The sequence below is a fragment of the Crocodylus siamensis genome, chromosome 8, assembly GCF_052110815.1.
Source record: "Crocodylus siamensis isolate JL-2025a chromosome 8, ASM5211081v1, whole genome shotgun sequence".
NCBI classification, from domain to species: domain Eukaryota; kingdom Metazoa; phylum Chordata; order Crocodylia; family Crocodylidae; genus Crocodylus; species Crocodylus siamensis.
The window spans coordinates 12,274,412-12,292,987 of NC_143402.1; the positions used below are offsets into that span (position 1 = coordinate 12,274,412).

The 18,576-nt window shown below is 40.6% G+C and overlaps 1 protein-coding gene across 2 annotated transcripts in view; it reads left to right on the forward strand.

Moving 5' to 3' along the window:
- The window catches only part of XIAP (X-linked inhibitor of apoptosis), a 37,464-nt gene that overhangs the window by 666 nt on the left and 18,222 nt on the right, over positions 1 to 18,576 (forward strand). The window contains exon 2 of one of the 2 annotated variants that reach the window (XM_090060156.1): positions 60 to 332. The exons of the other annotated variant lie outside the window; for it this stretch is intronic. The gene's annotated coding sequence lies outside the window, so the exon portion shown is untranslated. The remainder of the gene's footprint in view (positions 1 to 59; positions 333 to 18,576) is intronic. 2 annotated transcript variants of the gene reach the window in all.

The following is an 18,576-nucleotide window of genomic DNA, read 5'->3' on the forward strand; positions in this document are numbered from 1 at the left end:
ATATTTCAACATGCCCTGCCACCTCCTGCTCAAAGAAATCACTTTCCACATTTGTTTAGGTCTCCCGCCATCTCGAAGGCCTGATGCGAGAGAGACAGATACTGCTTTCATTTGAGACTCGCACTCCGATTCAGGGATGTATGTGGTAGCCTGTTGGTTTGAGACCAAAAGAAATGCAAAAATCAAGAACTCTTGGTGCTCTAAAATGATCTTTTTGCATCCCCTGAAGTGCGCAGGCACGCGGACGCCCTCACGCAGATTCCCATCTCTCTCTCGCCATTCCCTTTTTCCCATCGTTAATTAGAAACCATCATCCTGAGAAACTCTGCAAGGTCCGTTGCTTCGTGTGGTTGTGCACTGGATTGTTCTCTTGTCTGAGCTTCCTCTCTAAATATTTAATAATTTGATTTTGATTTTGATTTTTTTAATTTTTTTTTATTCAGTAGTGGTCTGTTGTGCTGATGCATTGTGGTGGATGCATTGCAAGTTAGTTTTCCATAGTTTTCAACTGTTTGTGTGCAACTCGGTCTTTAAAGGATGTTCAGCTTTCATCCTGGGTATGATTTCAGTGATACTCAGCATCCTAGAACTGCTTAACAACATTTTTAGTAGAAGGACTGATGTTCATTCCCTAAAAAGGCAGGCGTGTTCAGGTGTGTTAGCTGTCCTTTCGGTGGGTCTTTATTTTTCTTGTCTGTTTTGTTTTACTGGGGGGAGGAGGAGTCTGACATCTGAGACACCTTGCACAAGGGGGTTTCTTCTACCTCGCTGCCTTCGTACAAGATGCAGACTGTGGCACAGAGCGGGTGTCTAATCCCAGCCGCGGTACTTCAGCAGGTCGAAATATTTATTGTAATGCCTTGAACACAATGTGGCTGTTGTCTTCATGCAGGAAGCGGTGCTCCTGCGGGGGTCCAAATTTGGCCAAGTTCACCTATCATGAGAAAAACCAAACGTGTTATGAAGACCAGCCACGTCACAGAAGACGCCTTCCTACTTCCTTAAGGCTATCACGATTGATGCCGATACAAAACTGTCTTTTGGGGTTTTCTCTGTAACGTGATGGGACTTGTTAGCTTTCTCGGTTTCTCCTCCTCGTTTGCTGGGTGCTCATGCTTGGCTTGGCCTGTCTTGTTTGTACGAGCTAACCTAAGCTCACTTTGCACTTTTTAAGTGTCCTGCTTTATTCCTATACCTATCTATGCTTGTGGATGTAACGTTGTTTGGTGGTGTGCAAGGATCATGCAACCGTTTACGTACTAGAAGCCATATACATGGCATGTGAGCCAAGCTGATGAAAAGAGCTGCGGGCCAGAACTGGTTCTGGAGGTTCTGCATGTCTTTCCTTTGCTTCCACAAGCAAAGGTGGGAGAAATTTTCTTCGTGGCAGAAAGAACAGTCATAAGTGTACTCCAAAACCAGATCCATCACAAGTACTGTGTGGCTAATTTGGTATCTCTTTGATGTCAGAAAGTATGAAAATGGGCTTTATTTAAAAGGCCTCTTCACCAGCATGCAGTTTTTTCCCCGTGGCTTGGAAAGCTCTTTCAGTAGAGTTCATGGGTAAATCTGGTAACACTAGATGCTAAAAGTGCTGTTTTTCTATTTATTGATAGCATAGCCATGGTGGATGAGAGTAGGACAAAGTAATGGGATGAGTAAACAAGAATGGATGAGAGTTTAGGTCAACTGAGGAAGAAATAAAATGGAGATTCATTTTTCCTCTAAAAATGATACCTTTTGTCTCTCAGAAGCATTGCCTCTGAGACGCACTAGTAGGAAGGTAAAAAGAAAACCATCATCTGAACTGCCTTCTGGTTCTTCCCCCTACTTCACTTTCTACCCCCCTAAAAAAAGTGGACAGTGACTTTTCCTCTTTGAAATTATGGCTGGAAAAATCCTTCATTGGTTTACTGTTAAGGTTGAAGAAACTTTCCTTAGAGAATTCTGGTCATCGATTAATTTCTGTAGAATTTAACATCACTTAAAAGAAATCAGGGCTGCTTGCAGACATTGTGGGGGAAAAATCAGCTATCCTAATTTATTATACACCAAGCCTGCTTTCAATTACAGTACTAACAGCAAATTTTCTTTCAAATTAACCTATAATTTTGGTCATTGCTGGAGCGGGGGTGGAAATATATAATTTTTTTTTTTCTTTTTGCATTTGCCATTTTGTAAATGTATCTTGTCAGGAAAAAAATTAAATGCATTATTGCTCTCTTCTTATACCTTTAGACGATCTTCTTTCCTTCCTTGGTGTGAGTCTTAACGTAAAGTAAAAAATACATCACGTTCTTTCTGAAATGCTAGGAATGAAACTAAATATGAAATTATGTAAAATATTCAAGGTGCAGTTGCATAAATTTGCACATGGCCATGCACTTCAGGGCACTGAGTTGGCTAACTACCTTTTAATCTAGGTTAATATGCTGCTTTTAAAGGAAAACTCTGGCAGTTTTTCATGAATTTGCACTTCCTTGAATTCCACTGGGTCCAGATTGGGATTTGTATATTATATTTTTTGAGTACAGCTTAAAATGTGGATGAATCGCAGTGAAATCTAAATATTTCTTTGAGCTTGAAATTAAAATAATGACATGAAAAAATAAAACTAATAAATGCAGAGAGGTAAAAATAATTTATGGCTGGAAGGGGGTATAAAATTGCAATAATTTATCATGCTCCAGAACTGAGTGGTAACTAATGTACCTAGTTGATACTCTCTTTCAGTGTATTTTACCTTTTCAAATACTGCATCACTTCTCTGTTTGGCTATCTCATCCCTTCTTTTTCTTTCTCCCTTCCTCTAACTACTGCACCCACCAGCTTCATTTTTCTGTCTCCTGTATTCCCATCTGTTACTTTGGGAGTCCACTGCCTCTCCTTACTTTTGGTTTAAAAAAAAAATAGACAAAAAACGGAGTCCCAATTTTAGCCTTTCTTTTAACTCTTCCCTTTGTATTTTCTGCATGCTTCCTTGTTTCTATCAATACTTCTTCAGCCTTTCTTTTACCAGCCCTCCTTTACTGGTTCACCTAGATTTCATTGAGTTTTAACATCAGAAGGCAGCATTATGATCATCTACTCTGATATCCTGCAAAACACAGTATTTGACTGTTTACCAGTGACTGGTTTAATCTACTGTGCATCTCTTACAATTGTGAGCTTGGGATTGCTGTGGATAGGTAAAACTATGCATTTGAATTGACATGGTAGGTGCTTAAATGACAAGTTTTCTTCTTTGGCTTAATTAGTTTGAAGTTGTTTGGTGGAAAACTTCTTGTTTATATTATCTTATAACAAAACTGTGCCTTCTAGGCCAAAGTTTTCAGAAGTGGTTAATGATTTTGGATATGGGAGTTTTAGAGCATCTAACTTGAGATGGCTGAAAGTAGCCTAATTACTCTCCCCCTCGCTGTATGTGAGTACTTAACGAGTACTGAAAAATCAGAGCTCTTTAAAGACTCTCCAGTATAGTAAGCAGAATTACTGGTCAGCTTTTAAAATCTGGGTATTAAATCTTTATATTTGGAATCTTTCATAATTAGGGGCTTCTCAGTTGGTAGTTTGGGAGAAGGAATAGAACATATTTTCTTTCAGGTTCCTTAGCCTGTAGCTGTGATTTGATAAAAGCTGTTGATGGTAAATTGTTTCTGAAGCTTTGATTCCTTAACTATATTGAAAATAGGGGTTATGTTTTAGCTTCCTTTGGGAAGTCTGTTCCCCTGCTATTGCAGGTAACGCTGTCATGTAACACTTTTCTTAAAATGAACAGTCCACTTTCATTCCTTCATTCATGAAGGAAACTTTCAGACATGGGTACCCAGAATTCAGCACCAAAGCAGCCAGATTTTTATGTTCAACTAGTACTGCTTAGACTCGTTAAATGGGAGATGGCTGCCACATGCCACAAAACATGGTCTTGCAGCAACTAGTAGGACAGGGCAGTGATAAATGAATTATTTTGTATCATGTGGGAGGTTGCCATAGTAGCTGTGTACACAGACAATGTTTCTCCCCCTTTTGTAGAGCTTGTCAAACAGGATTTGTTGTTGGTCGCAGGTCAGCACCCTGCAGGTCACTGCACCCACAGCGAGGAAGAAGCTGAACGCTTTAATTCATCTGATGAAGTGAAATTCTACAAATCTAAATTTGGGAGCATTCCCTTTTTTAGAAATGAAAATGGTAATACTGGGTGTGCACAACTTAAAATAGACTGCCACAGGAGCCTACGAGCTTCTAAGTTAATTTTGGATTTGAAAACTTTCCAGACTTCTTAACTGGGATTTTGATGATGAAATCATAATTCAGGCTAGTTATGTGTACATGTAACCCTATTAATACATATAATACAAAGGTATATGCTTTTAAAATCAGTCTTCCCATTGCATGTTTTGAACATATCTTTTTTTTAAACCAAAATGTAGGTAGCAGTTTAAGTGGAAAAGGCAACAGGTGCAACCTTAGTTAGCACTTATGGTACAATAACCTAATCAGGATTAATCATCAAATCCTAAAAATTGACTGATATGCTGTAATATTTCCTTTTTAATTTTAAATGAATATTCATTTTAAAATTTTCTCTTGCATTATAACAAGAGCTCTATTTATATGTATTCATACACAATTATAGAAATGCATATATTCATACACTTAGTGATATACTGATTTCCCTCTTGTGGTTGGTCCCTCCATATGTTTTGTATTAATGTGGACAGTATTGAAGTCCTGCTTCTCACTTCTTAATTTGAAGTTATGCATGTAACATTCCATGATTGCATGGTGCAGAAACAGGCTCATTAGGAAGTCAGCCTCTCTTCATTTTTCCCCCCTAGAAGCAGAAGCTCCCTCTCTGCACCAGGCCACAGATCCAGCCGCGGCTGCCCTGCCTGCTACTCTGTGGCTCTGAGCAGTGCCTGCCTCTGCTGTTCTGCTCCCCACACCTGTGCCCAGGCTTCAGCAATCCCCATGCCCTTCCTGGGAGACCCCAGACAGGCTCAGGGACTGGGCTGGCCTGGGTCTGCCTCTGCTTGGGCAAGCCCCCTTCCTTTCCAGGCCAGCCTCCCCCTGCACAGGCTGTTTTAGTTGGTCGGGGGGCTCCAGGCCTGGTTCTGGAGACTACTTCTACCTGCAGTGTCCCCTCCTCCCCATCTTTCTCCCTTATACACATCCCCTGGCCCATCACACACTCTCATGCACCCTGTTGCCACCTCCCCGCACTTGCCTCCTCCAAGCCCATCACAACTCCCCTGAGTGGTTCCCAGGATCAGAAGCCCCCCTCAGGGTTGGTAAAGCACCAGGCCAGGCAGGGGAGCATACCACCTAACCATGTCACTCTTCTCCCCTCCCCTCCCCTCCCTGTGTCCTGCTAGCCAGTGCGCCCCCAGCCATCACCTGTAGTGCTAACCCCAGCAGAGCTGCCAGGAGCCATGCAGCTATACACCAGCGGGATAAGGTGTGGTGAGTAGCAGGGCAGCAGCCACTGGCACAGTGGATGGGCACTCCTTGCCCCCAACACCCTGGCTGGGCAACACCCAAAGCTGCAGTCCCCAACCCTGCCCCAGCGGCACCTGGCCTGGTGGGCAGAGCACAGCATGCACTCCCTCCCTCCCTCCTTCACTGAGCTACTGTCACTGCCCCAGCTGGGTAGTGCCCCCAGCTTGAGCCCATCTGGGATGAGCCACAGTGAGATAAGGCAGCCTGCACCTGCCCTGGCCTTGGCCCATGGTACAGGACAGGGTGATTGCCACCCCAGCCCCCCCGGCAGCACAACCCTTGTCTGACCCACAGGGGTCTTCCCCAGCCCTTTCGGAGAGGGCCCCTAGTGCCCCACCTCTTACCCTCCAGGCCCCAGCCCCGGAACGCGGCAGAGGAAAAGTGAGTGTGAGCCAGCCCTGGCTAACCCAGGTTCTCAGGCATTTCCCCCGTCCCTGCTGCTTACCGTTTCCCACTTTTCTGCAAGTACTTTTCACAGGCTGGAACTCTGCCGGCTGGTAGAGAGCTGTTTGTAATAGGAGCAAACCCACGTTTTCCCACTTTGAAGTGGAAAATACTTCTCCCTTAAAGGGGAAAAGCTGCGCTTTTCCTCAGGAAACCTGGATCTCTGCTTATGTCCAACTAACTATGACTGTGTGTTTGTCCTTAGTGATGAAAACAGACAAATAACAGTACAAGCAGTGGTAGAACATGATCAAACCCAAAATAATACAAATATTCTAGAGCAAGTAGTTACCATTTTGCAGGTCATTTTGAATACATTTTAGACATAGGGGAAAAGTGTGATCAGCATGGATGGCTTATTTGCCTTTGGGGCTTTTTCAAACACTTCCAAGTTTTGGGGGGTTTTTGCAAATAAACCCGATGAAGTTTCACTTACTCTGAATTACAGTATCAGAATGCCTACGTATTTTTTTTTTTGTTGATTTTAAGCAGGAGACTCTTACTTGATTTTTAACACAGTTCTGAACCTATTTAAGATAAATGGCTTTAGAGCATTAGAGAAAATGGAGAAGGAAACAAAAATAGGCAGGCCTGGCACTCATTAGAGGAATAGGAGTGATGGGTATGGGAGGGGCAGGGGCTAGTTACGGCAAAGAATTGGATTGCTAGCCTCAGGAAATTCAGAGTCTTCACTTCCTCAATCTCTCAAGTTTGTGTTACACGTATACACTGTTGTGCTGCAGCCTGTGTAGACATAACAGAGGGGCTTTAAGTTCTTGTGATCTGTACTGCTCAACTGTAGTGGCATGGTGCTCAGCATGAGCTGCAAAACTAGCTTGAGAAGGCAGATGCTTTTTTTTTCTTGTACAAAACACCTCTGAATAAGATACATACGTTGTTTTTCTTCATTCTGCCTTTCAAAAACAGATATTTCCTTGAAAATATTGGTAAGTGACAGCAAGTAACTGAGTAGCAGCAGTGAGGAGCCCAGCATGCTTATTGTGCTGCTCCATGTGGAGCACATACGGCCTTATTTTACTCCTTGCTTCCTACCCTGCCACTCATGTTTCCAAAAAACTGGGTGTCAAAGCAACTAAAAAAGAGTTATTTAAAGTATTTAAATACCTTTTAAGAGTCTGTTAAGCTTAAAATGTCTTAATTTCTTGCAAGGATTTAATAGGGTCATCTCTTTTATTGGACTAACTATGTAGTTGGGCGAAAGTTAGACAAGCTTTTAAATTCCAGACATTCTTTCTTGCAGACTTCATGATGGCTTTGCATTATAAACATAAGCAGTTTGAGAGTAACAATAAAAGATCTAAAAAATAAATTTAGTTTTAAAACTAGGCATTCTCTTCCATGTGGGTGGAGCTAGAAACAAGCCTGGTAGAAAATATTGGGTAATCTCCTTAGTGGTTGGGAGTAATTTTCAGAAGTGAAAGACATTCCAGGATCTGGTAAAACCATTTTTCTGTTGTACTCATCAACTTTCATACCTGCTAGACCTAGAGGGAAAAATGATTGGTAGAGTTCATGCGACTTCCTAATGTTAAGGCCAAGGAGTAGACTTCCAGTGCCTGAAGTGATAGACCTATATGTTACATACTAGAGCACCTTGCTTCAATATTTATGGCTTGAGCCACAAGTGAAACAGAAATACCATTTAGAGGTTTTATAAAGTGCTTTGAAATCTGCAGTGGTCCTGTGGCGCACGCATCCATGTGAGTATGGTAAAATCTCCTGCATCCCTGTGGTAAGGGGACTGGCAATTATGTAAAAATAACCCAGCAGGGGTTTTCAGATAACTCAGAGCGGGGGGGTGGCGGCTGCACGTAGCGGGGGAGGGCAGGTGGCAGCAGGCACACGTCAAGCAGTGGCAGTGCTGGGTAGTAGGTGGTGACAGCAGCCGCCACGTGCGAGTTTCCCCCCCTCACCTCCCCTGGTTCCGGTGGGCCAGAAATTCCAGTTAGTGAAGCATGCTAGTTAGTAAAATCCCAGATAACAAGGATTTTACTTTAGTGGGGGTTTTTTAATTTTGACATGTCAGATATTTAGAAAACTGCTTATAATTACTGTTTACTTTGCCCAAAACATTGTCTAATAAAAACCCTGGTAATGTTATCTCTTAATAGAGAATATTTGGATATCTGAATGGGGATATTAAAATCTCCTTTCCCATATGTTACCACTTCTAACTTCACAATCTTCTGCTCCTGTGCCCCTGGTCTTGTTTTTGGCACAAGGCAGTCTATTGTAGTGATTCTCAGCCATGGTGGCACAGGCTGCCACGTAATATTTGCACTAAGTGGTCAAACACCTACACACGATTCACAAGATAAACCGAGAGTTTTCTTACAAGAATCTACAGCACCAGAAACATTCGGACCTGTTGTGGTCTTTCTGAGTTCCTTGTAAGAGAGAGAATTATTGAATTACTCTTCCATGGTCAAAAAATGAGTGAAAGCTAAACCTTGGCATTTTCTTAGGGTTGCCCTGAGTTTAGCCAGGCATATCTTGAATCTAAAATACTGAAAACCATTGGGCTGTCATAGTAAATGTGTCTAAATAGTTCCACTAATTTTTTTTCTTTGGGTAGACACTTCTCCTAACAATTTAATACACCAAAATCTTAACAATAGGCACTTTCCTTAAGGAAAAAATAACTCAGTGAAAACTAGATCATGGAGAACTTTATGATGGCTTTCTTTATTGTCCATGGCAGCTAGTCTGCAGATCGCAACAGGCCTCTTCCCTGCCATTCCAAATAAAAGTTTGAGGGTGCATGCTGATCTACAAGAAATCTTGACAGAGGATTGGCTGTGATCCATTGATCCACTGAAAAAGTTTGGGAAGTAATATCAAAGACTAAAAATATCTGCTTGCCAAGGTGACAGGGTAAAAAGCCCTTGTGAAAAGATCTAAATGCTAGGAGCCAGGAGGATTTAAAATTCTGTGATCTGAAATGGGTGAATAGTTGTACCTCTTAAGCCAAGCCAGAAAATTAAGCAGGGCCTCTGGAAAAGTCAGATAAACAAAGCTAAGCTGAGCAGAGCTTACCTGGAGAAATGAACGTCAGAAAAAAGTCCGCATTTGATTCAGCACCTACTCTAATGTATCTCAGAGAATTTTGTCTCACCACATGCCCCCTTTGTAAAAATAAAACAAGCGCTCCAACCGCAGCACAGCTTTCAAAATTGCCTCTGGTCTTTAAAAATAAAGGCTTTTACACTTTGAAACATTGGCTTTTTAGCAAGCATGCTATTAAAACGTTTTTTCGTAAGTGTTTCAACTGTTAGTAACTGCTTTCCTGCTTGAAAGTTGCAGCTGCATGACTGCAAAGTGAACTTCAGCAAAGTGACATGAGAACAGTTCATGTGTCAGCGGGTACAGTATGTTCTGCACCGTACTCATATTTCAAGATCAAGTGCATATTAAGCTACAGCATTGTTCTTGCAGTTAAATGTGAGTTGTAAGAGCGTGAGGCTGTACTTCTCTTTCTGATGCAAAGGATACACTTGTTTTGCTTAGGCTTGTGACATGGAAAAAGGAAAGCATTAAAAATAAGTCTGCGCTTATCCCCATCTGTACTGAACATATGATTATTTCTGTCCTTAATCCTCATAAAAAGTACTTGAAAGGAAAAGTAGGCACTTGTCATAGAATTGTTGCATCTCAGAGTCACATTGGGAATGTGATGGTGTCATATGAAATCATGCCTGCTACGACTTGTCAGTCAAATCAAAATTGGTTTCATTTACAAATCACAGTTTACAGTTCTTCCGTTTGGATAATTTGTTCATTTATTTTTAACATTTTCTGGTATCAATCTTTGGTTTTGCTGACAGTTGTAAAGAATGAAATGTTTTCAGACATTGACTGCAAATTGGTATTTTTTTTTCCATCCCCCCCCCCCCCCCCAAGTGGAAGTTTCCTTTTGCCTAATTCTTTCATATATTTAAAAGCAGGAATAATGTTGGCTAAACTCCAGGAAATAAGTTCTGTTAAAAACAAGTTTTGTTCAGTTCATGCATTATTAGATATTTTGCATTGGAAAACTTGATGCAGTGTAGATGTGCTGATTAAAATGGTTCATCAAGACTTAACTGTTGAGTTTTGTTAGCTTTTTTTTTATATATATATTTATAAAATAGACCTAGCTATCCTGTACACACAAAATTGACTCTCTCAATTCAGGCTGGCTAACTGATTTGCATGATGAAGTATTATGCCACAGCTGTTTGATGGGGGCTTGTCTTTTTTCTTTAATATATGCATCTCTGCAGTTAATTTTTTAATAAACTTTGTGCTTCCGTAAGATAAGGTATTAAAACTCAGCTAACAGAAAAGTACAGAATTACTTATTTTCTATAAAAACCTTTTTATAGAAATTTACTTTTATGCAGTAGTGCAATTTTAATTTCCCTTTTACACTTTTTAAAAGTAATTTGAATACCATTGTGTTATGGAACAATGAGTTTGAGCACAAGCCTCAAAGCAAATGTTCTGCATAAGTAGGAAGTCACTTGAATGCCACGTGTTTGAAATGGAAAGATGTGTGTTAAGTTATGAGCGTTGTCTTCTCTCGGGCAAAAACATATTCAGAGAGAGAGCAGTATTATTGAAGAGAGTGTCACACTGGAGGCTCTTAAAAATTTAAATGGAGTATGTGAAGGACTAACTGATGTTTTTGATGCATTTGTAATGTCTCTGCTGTTGTGATTAGAGTGTTTTACTATGTAGGTGGCAAGTCCCCTACCCCATAGAGATGAAGGCTATTTCCTTCATTCCTTTGAAATATTTAACAGGAAAGAGGTGATGCAGCTAATGTAGTTAAAAACAATTGCCATGTGTTAAGAAATCTGCTTACGTTGGTTGAAGGTTTAGCAATAATTAGCACTCAAAAATTGTCATGTTGCTGTGTGCTTTTATGCATTATTTTGGCAATATAAGGTATTAATGAGATTTAAGATGGCACATTTCCAGGAAAAAGCTAGATGTTGCAAAAAATATTTTCAATAGTGCCTTGCGCATAAACACTGAATCAGTACCTCATCATTGTCTGACAAGACGCTACTGATTCAAAATGTTTTGGGTTGACATGCCAAGTTCTCAGGACCATAATGTACCACTTGGAGATTCCTCTGTATCAGTGGCAAGGGGCTGTTTAATCCTGATTATTCTGGCTAAAAATCTAAATAAATGTATGAAGTAGAGCTTGCCTACCTTGCTTGAGGAGGAAAATATATTTAAATTATGGTATTTTCCCTCTTGGCTGGGAAGTGTCATTTGATTACTGTGTATTGTATTGGGAATTGTTTGAAATGGCTACTATTTTATTGTCTTGTTTTGTTTTTTTCTCCCCATGGTAGGTAAAGTGATTCTTCCGTATACGCAGGGTTGAGGACATTCCTCTATCACATCCCTTCAAGTAGAGGGAAGTAGGAACTTTAGACAGAAAGGTCAGCTGGTTTCTTTTGCCAGGCATTGAAGGTAGCAGTTGTAAGTGATGTTCATTTGCATTAGACAAGATCTTCTGTGCATTACTTCATTGCCTACACATTAACACAGACTTTGTCCACCGTGCTAATGTGCAAGAGGTTTAGTCGAATGTGCTCAAAGCGTCTTGTGTAGATGTGCCCAGTGTAAACTAGTACTTTGATGTCAGGGAAACTTCAGTCTTGGTAAATAGGAATGTATTTATCTCACTGTGTTCAGCAGTGCTCAGCACAAGGTGGAGAGGACAATGCTGATTTGAAAACACGCAGCTGATGACAACTGCAGTATTAAAGGGTTTTGTGGTCTGATGTTTATGAACCAATATTAGCTGCGTGAGATGTTCGTATTTCAGAACATGTGAATGAATTATGGGGGTTGTATCCTTGAATTACTGTGCATTTAGGATATTTTTAGAGAAATAACGTTTTTTGTCAACAAACAATTTTTTCCCTGCTTAAAATGTAAGGTGTGTGTATAGCGAACTCCTAGTGGTTGTATGACACTGTTACTGTAACAGAACAGGATATTTTACCAAAAAGCTGTGCATTTAAGTTGACTTGCATATTTAAATTATTTTCACATAAAATGATTGAAGGGTCATTTGCATTAAAATATCACTTTGAAAGGTTTCATTATGCTTAAGCTATTTTAAAATGGCACTACAAAGACCACTGGTTAAGTTCTGATTAAAAAAAGCAATTAGACTTATCTGTTTAATGCATGTTTCTATTCTTTCTCTTTTTGGGGATTAAAACATCCCCATGTATTAGCAGTCCCGGCTGTATGTATTTGGCTATTGCGAGAATAGGAAAGTGAAAGACTAGAGTCCAAATGTAAGTGAAAGTAACAGCCAGCTCTGTGTGACCCTTACATTGATGAGTCACTGTTCCAGGCCTGCTGAGTTCTTTCCTCTTTACACCAGGTGAAGAATTTGTGCAGAACATGTTAATTGGTATCTATATTTCCATACTGTGAACCTGTTCATGAACTTGAGTGGCAGGCTGAGTTAGCAGGGGAGTGCCTGCTAACTGCCCATTGGTGGAGAGAGGGGGCAACAGAGGGATTCTGGGTGAACTGTTTTGTGATGTTTTCCAGGCATTTAAGGCTGGTGAAGAAACAGGAATAATTGGAAGTGGGACAGCAAGGCAGAGCTCAGGTGTGGGCATGAAGAGGAAGTATAAATGTATGCAGTTTAGTGGTTCCTCATGACGGAAAAGATGGCAGCGAGGAGGACTGTGCTTAATAGGCAGAACCCTACGTCTCATGTATTACTCCTATCCTTGTGGTAGGTTTTTGTGTTTTATCTGGCAGGGGAAATACCATGGATCTGGGTCCATGAAGGCAGTTTTCCTTAAGCATTCCCGGGGAAAACTGTTCTTCTGGCATGGCTTAGATATTTGCTGAGGTGTTGGGGCTTAATGCCCATTTTGTGGAAATGGGAGGCCTCTTTCTAGCTTGATCCTGCAGCCATGTGTGAAGTCCTTCTGGTCCACAAATCAGATCGCTGCCCCTGATTGGGCTGAACCTGAATCAGGTATGGCCCGTTTTGCACTCCCCTAGTAAGAATGCAATGAGCAGGTTAAGCAAATGGAGTCGGAAAACTGTTCTGTTTACAAGCTGTAGTCAGAGGTACGAGATAATTTGCGTATATCCCTCCAGTCTTAAATCCCAGCTTTAATCACCAGTGATTTTATAAGTGCTTTATTGACCTCTGAGCTTAATAATATGGATCTGTTATATCTTACTCTTTATTTGCCTACCTCTTCAAAGCGCTAAATCAGCTGAATTACATATCTGACCTAGATAACTCTTTTGACTTCTGAAGGGCAAAGTCTCCCAAGTAATTAAGCACAAGATGTTTTGAATCTATTATCTACTTTGAAAAGAAAACCCTCTTTTACATACTCACAAGTGCAAAGCTCATGACTGCCTTTTTTCAGTATTTCTTGAATTTTGAAGTACCTTAGGACCCTTACTAAGAAGAGCCCAATACAAGCCTAAGGCAATACTGTCATATTACTGCTACTACAAATCATTTGTGTAATGTATTAATTTAAACTGTAATGCAAAAAATATATATCCAAAAGCCATCTCAATAGAAAACTAGTGAAGTATATCATGAGCATAAGGCAGCCAGGACTCACAGTAGAGATGATATCTTTTATTAGACCACCAAGATTTTTGCAAAAAAAATTTTTTGGTTGCAAACTTTTAAGTTCAATGAACTGCTGACAGTCTCACAGTAAATTGGTCCACTTCTGGGTCTGCTGTCCAGCGTGTGGGGGACTCCCCTGTGCTCCTGTGAGATGCTCCATCCACCCCACCATCTCAGCATCCACAAGCCTCCTGGTACCTTGAGGTAAGTGGAGAAAACATTTAAAGCTGTATCTATATCCAAATTGCCAAATCTTTCTGAATCTCCCCGAATCGATTTGGAGGGTTCTGATTTGAATCAGGAGGCCCTTTAATCTCTCCAAATCGATCTGGATTCAGAGCTTTGGCCACTGAATCAGGTTGAATCAAATCAGCGACCAAAGCTTTGCAATATTTACCTTTTGTCTCTTTGATAACGCAGATTTATGTCATAAACCTTTTTTTTTAAGGTTCTTCCCACATTTCTTGGCTGTTGAACGTAGTATTATATATCAAAGTGCAATAATTTTATAACCTGGGTTGGCCTTTGAAAATACCTTATGAATATTAATGCAGATTGGAGAGAGAAGAAAAAAAAGCAACGCCCCCAAGACAGAACTTTGCAGCCAGATAAGGCAAACCTTTATTAGATAGCTTTTGAGTTAGTTTGTAAAAGTTTTTGCATCTTGGTCTCGAGAGTGAAAGCTTCTGTTCAGTGCATGCAGTCAGGCATAAAAGTTTTTGCTTTTTAGATGAAGCAATGAACCAATATCTTTGATGCCAATAACTGCTGACAATATGGAGAATATTTTGTAGAAGTTTGAATACAGGAAGTATTGACTGCATACAATATTTGCCATCTTTGCCTTTTGTTCTATAAGGCACATGACAGGAATACTTCCTGATGATTTGAAACCATAGGGAAAAACTTCTGCTTTTTTTTTCCTTCACAGTTTATCCTTTGTGTCCAGGGCAAACACATACCAATTTATTGTGAGACTTTCAGCAGTTTGTTAAACTTAAGCATAAAAATAAATCCTCTCCAATAATGTAATGCTTAATATGTGTATTTAAAGACTTGCAGTTCAGAATTGCTACTCAGTGTGGGACTGCATGTATGACTGTAGTCGTTTTTTGTGAGAGATGTGAGGATGGCTTGGATTTTGCTCTTAATATTGAGTTTCATACTGAGATGCTTCAGCATCCTTTTGAAATCAGTGGGCGTAGCGGGTTGTCAGCTGCAGGCAGAAAGGTCCTTCAGCTCTGGAATCTGATGGCTGGATGCTTCCTATAATCGTAGGATGTGGTTAGTGTGATTTTTATGTATGGTCATATTGTTAGGTATACATGCGGACATTTATTTATAAGCTTTTGCTTTAATTTTTCACATACGAAATGTGCCATTGTAACTTGCATAACATCTGACTCCGCAAGTAACCTCTCTACTATTTACCAGCTATATTAATTCCCAACCATGTGTCTTTCACCCACTGACTGCCTCAGTTTACATTTTCACTGCCCATCTTTCTCCTGTGCATATGGGCCTCTGGCTTCTTTTCTGTTTCATCCAGGAAGAGCACACCCCAACTGCAGATGCTTCCTCAGCCTGACGAAGGGTATTGCACAGAAGAAAGCTTGCAAAGGATTTTTCCAACCATTTGAGTTGGTCTAATAAAAGATATTGGATTGACCCAAAGAACCTTGTCTGCCTACGTCCTCAGACCAACATGGCTACAACCTATACCCCACTTTCAGTTTTGGGACTGAAGCGCATTTTTGTTCTTGCAGATTTCAGTGGCTGCTCTCAACAGAACAGTGGTTCATAGGGTGCTAGAAATACTCCAGTACATTTCTGAAGAAAAGTCAGGAATTACAGCTCACTTTCTAGCTTGGTGACCCTAGTTCTGCAGACACTTGGGGCCATGCTTAGCTGCTGTCTTCTGGGAAGCTCCTCAGTTCATTTCTGACGGTATTCATAGTAGTAATGTTAAGCATGTCTATAAATGTGTCCAGGATGAGAGCCTTTTATAGCAAAATTCTGTTCATTAAAAGGTAACTTGAGTTCAGCTTGTGGAAAAATAGAGTGGACTTGATTTTTTTTATGAAAAAAGAAGCCCCAGCAAAGACCAGTAGCTCCTGAGGGTAGTTACTGATAGGGGATCTTCCTTTCTGTCCTCTGTTCAGCTTTGGGCTCCAGTAGCCAGTTTTGAGAGACTGGAGTTATTTAGTTGAAGTGATGCTACACCCTTCCTTGAGTTGTATGCTGATGATAGAGGGAAAGCAACTAAAAAGTTGCTACGGAAGTTTTAAGTGACTTGCTTCTTAAGTCTGAAGGGTTATTGCAGTAGGCAGGCTCTTGTGCTGTTTTCTCTGGGCTAGAAAGGGTCATTATTACTATCTGTGTACATCTGATAGGGATATGGAAGTGCTCAGAAATGGTTTATCGGGGGAATAAACTAGGTTTCTTTAGACCCCCAAAAGATTTTCCCCTGGAGAGTGTGGTGTAGGAATAATGGGGGTGGGGGAGGGAAGTCTTGCTTTTGAAGTTGTCTTCCTCTCTCTTGAATGTTGCAGCCCTTTCACAAAGCTTGTGCCTTGCTGCCCAGATAAAGGAGGGATTGGGGGTGGGACAGGCTACAGAATCAATTTGACTAAAGTGTAGAAAACCTGATGGAAATTCGAATGTTATATTTATCACCTAGAACAGTGTTTCTCAACCCATGGGTTGCAACCCAAAAGTGGGTCATAAGAACATATGAGGGGGTCGGGCATAAATCAAAATGGATCAACAAACTTTAAAAATGGATTCTCCTTTTAAAGGAAATATGTGGGAAACAGTGACTTTTCCCTTGCAGGCTGGCAGAGCTCCAGCCTGCAGGGCGCTGCTTGGGCTGGTCCTGCTTTGAGTAGGGGGTTGGACTAGATGTAACCTCCTGAGGTCTCTTCCAGCCCTCGCTGTCTATGATTGTGTCATGTTCCCCGCCCCCCCCCCCACACACCTCTCTGGGGCAGTGGGTCAGGAGTGAGGGTTGGGACTGGCCATTAATGTTTACAAAAGGGTCCTGTACAAAAAAGGTTGACAACCACTGACCTAGAACAGCTTAAAGTCTTCAATGAAATCTGTATTAATTTAACATAGCTGTAGGGGAAATGAAAAAAAGTTCATGCTTTGAGGACACCTCTAAGATGCTGTTCCCCCTCAGTTCATCTAATGCAGTGGTTCTCACCCTATTTGCCATAGCGGGCCACACTTGCAGCTCTCAGTGTGTTATGTGGGCCATGCACACACATCCTACTTCTTGTGTATCCATTTCAAAAATGTTTTGCATCTGTTATATGACAGTAATACAATACAAATTAATGTTCTGTAATACCTCTCACTTCTACACTGTCAAATATCTTTACTTTTTTTTTTAACAGGATGTCATATGGGCTGCAGCAGTGTGCTGTGGGTTGGGAACCACTGGTCTAATGGAACCCATATTTGTTTCTTCTAGTCGTGTCTTACTGTCCTAAAATTACACATGCAGTGTTACTAAATCTTGCAGTTTAATCATGGGTCTTGTAATGCTTAGTGCTATTAAATCTCAGGTTGCTATAGCCATGTAAATATGAGCGTCTCCGTTTTAAAAAAATTTTTTTTTTTTTAGCGTGTAACCTTTTAGTTTCATCGTGATAGTGGAGAGAGAGGATTGAAAATAAATCCTGCAGGCTCAAAACTAACAAAATTTAAAAAATTTAAAAAAAAGAAAGCATTTATCATGACTAGTCTGACTCTTGTTTTACTGCCTGTGTTGACAACACTGCTTTTAATTATGCCATCTATAAATTTGCATATACACACTCAGTACATCAATGGTTGATTATGAAGTTAAAGATTTTAGACTTCTCTACAATATTTGTAGCTACATAATACCACGCAAAGGATAATGGTGGCAACTTCCAAAAAATACCTTGTGCACAAAAGTATATTTTATAACAAACTTTCTTCTACCGTTCCACAAACCATGAGTTTGAAAGCATTAGTAATCGAGACCGTGATGCATAATGAGTACATTTACACTAACTAGGAAAAAACCTTACGCAAATGTGTTTTCTCCAGTCGGTGGTCCCGGGAGTCCAAGCTAGTTAAATGATGAATTAAAAAGTGTGTCTCTATGAAGCTTGAGTAAACAGCAGCACTTTACTAATGTAGCAGTATTGAGATTGTGATGTAAATACATGAAAAACTTAGGATAGCTAGGAGGCCAAATGTATGTGTGTAAACATTTTCCTAGTGTGTAGTTGAATTCTATGCTTTAAACCATGTGCACTTTTTTCTTTTACAAAATGTGTAAAAAATTGGTGCACTTGTCAAAGCACATGATTAAATAAATCAGGAAAGTAAATGTAAGAGCTCATCATCTAGGGGCTGAGGTCAGGATACCTTTATTCTGAGTTTGTTTAGTCTGGTCCTTGGGGCTAGTGTTGCCTCCTCAGAGTTGTTAAAGCACTGTGTTTGCTTATCCTTCAGTGAATAATATAAAGTCTCTCTGTTTGCTCAGACATTTATCAAGATCCTGAAAATTTGGGGTATATTTTCATAGTTGGAAAAACAAAAACAAAACAGCCGTAGGGTTTGAACTTTAACTTTCACATTTGCAAATAGATGTATGCCATGGGGAAAGGTGTAGTAGGCACTTAATAGTTAGAAAAGAGAGTTAATGCTGCTTATGTGAGAATGATACACTAGACCAGTGGTGCCTGACCTTTTTGGCCTGAGCAGTCCCAGATCTGTCTGGGGACCCAATCTGGTATATAGTGCTGGCCCAGCCAGAGACTGATTTTAGCCATGTGGGAAGGTCCTGTCTTCAGGACATAATGTGGCTGGGCCATTTTCACGTGGCTGCATCAGGCCTTGCTTGATTCACATGCATACCAGCTCCATGGGGCTTGGAAATTTGGTGGTGGAGTGGCGGCAGCAGTAGTAATTGCCACCACTTCCCCATTGCCAAATTCCTAGAC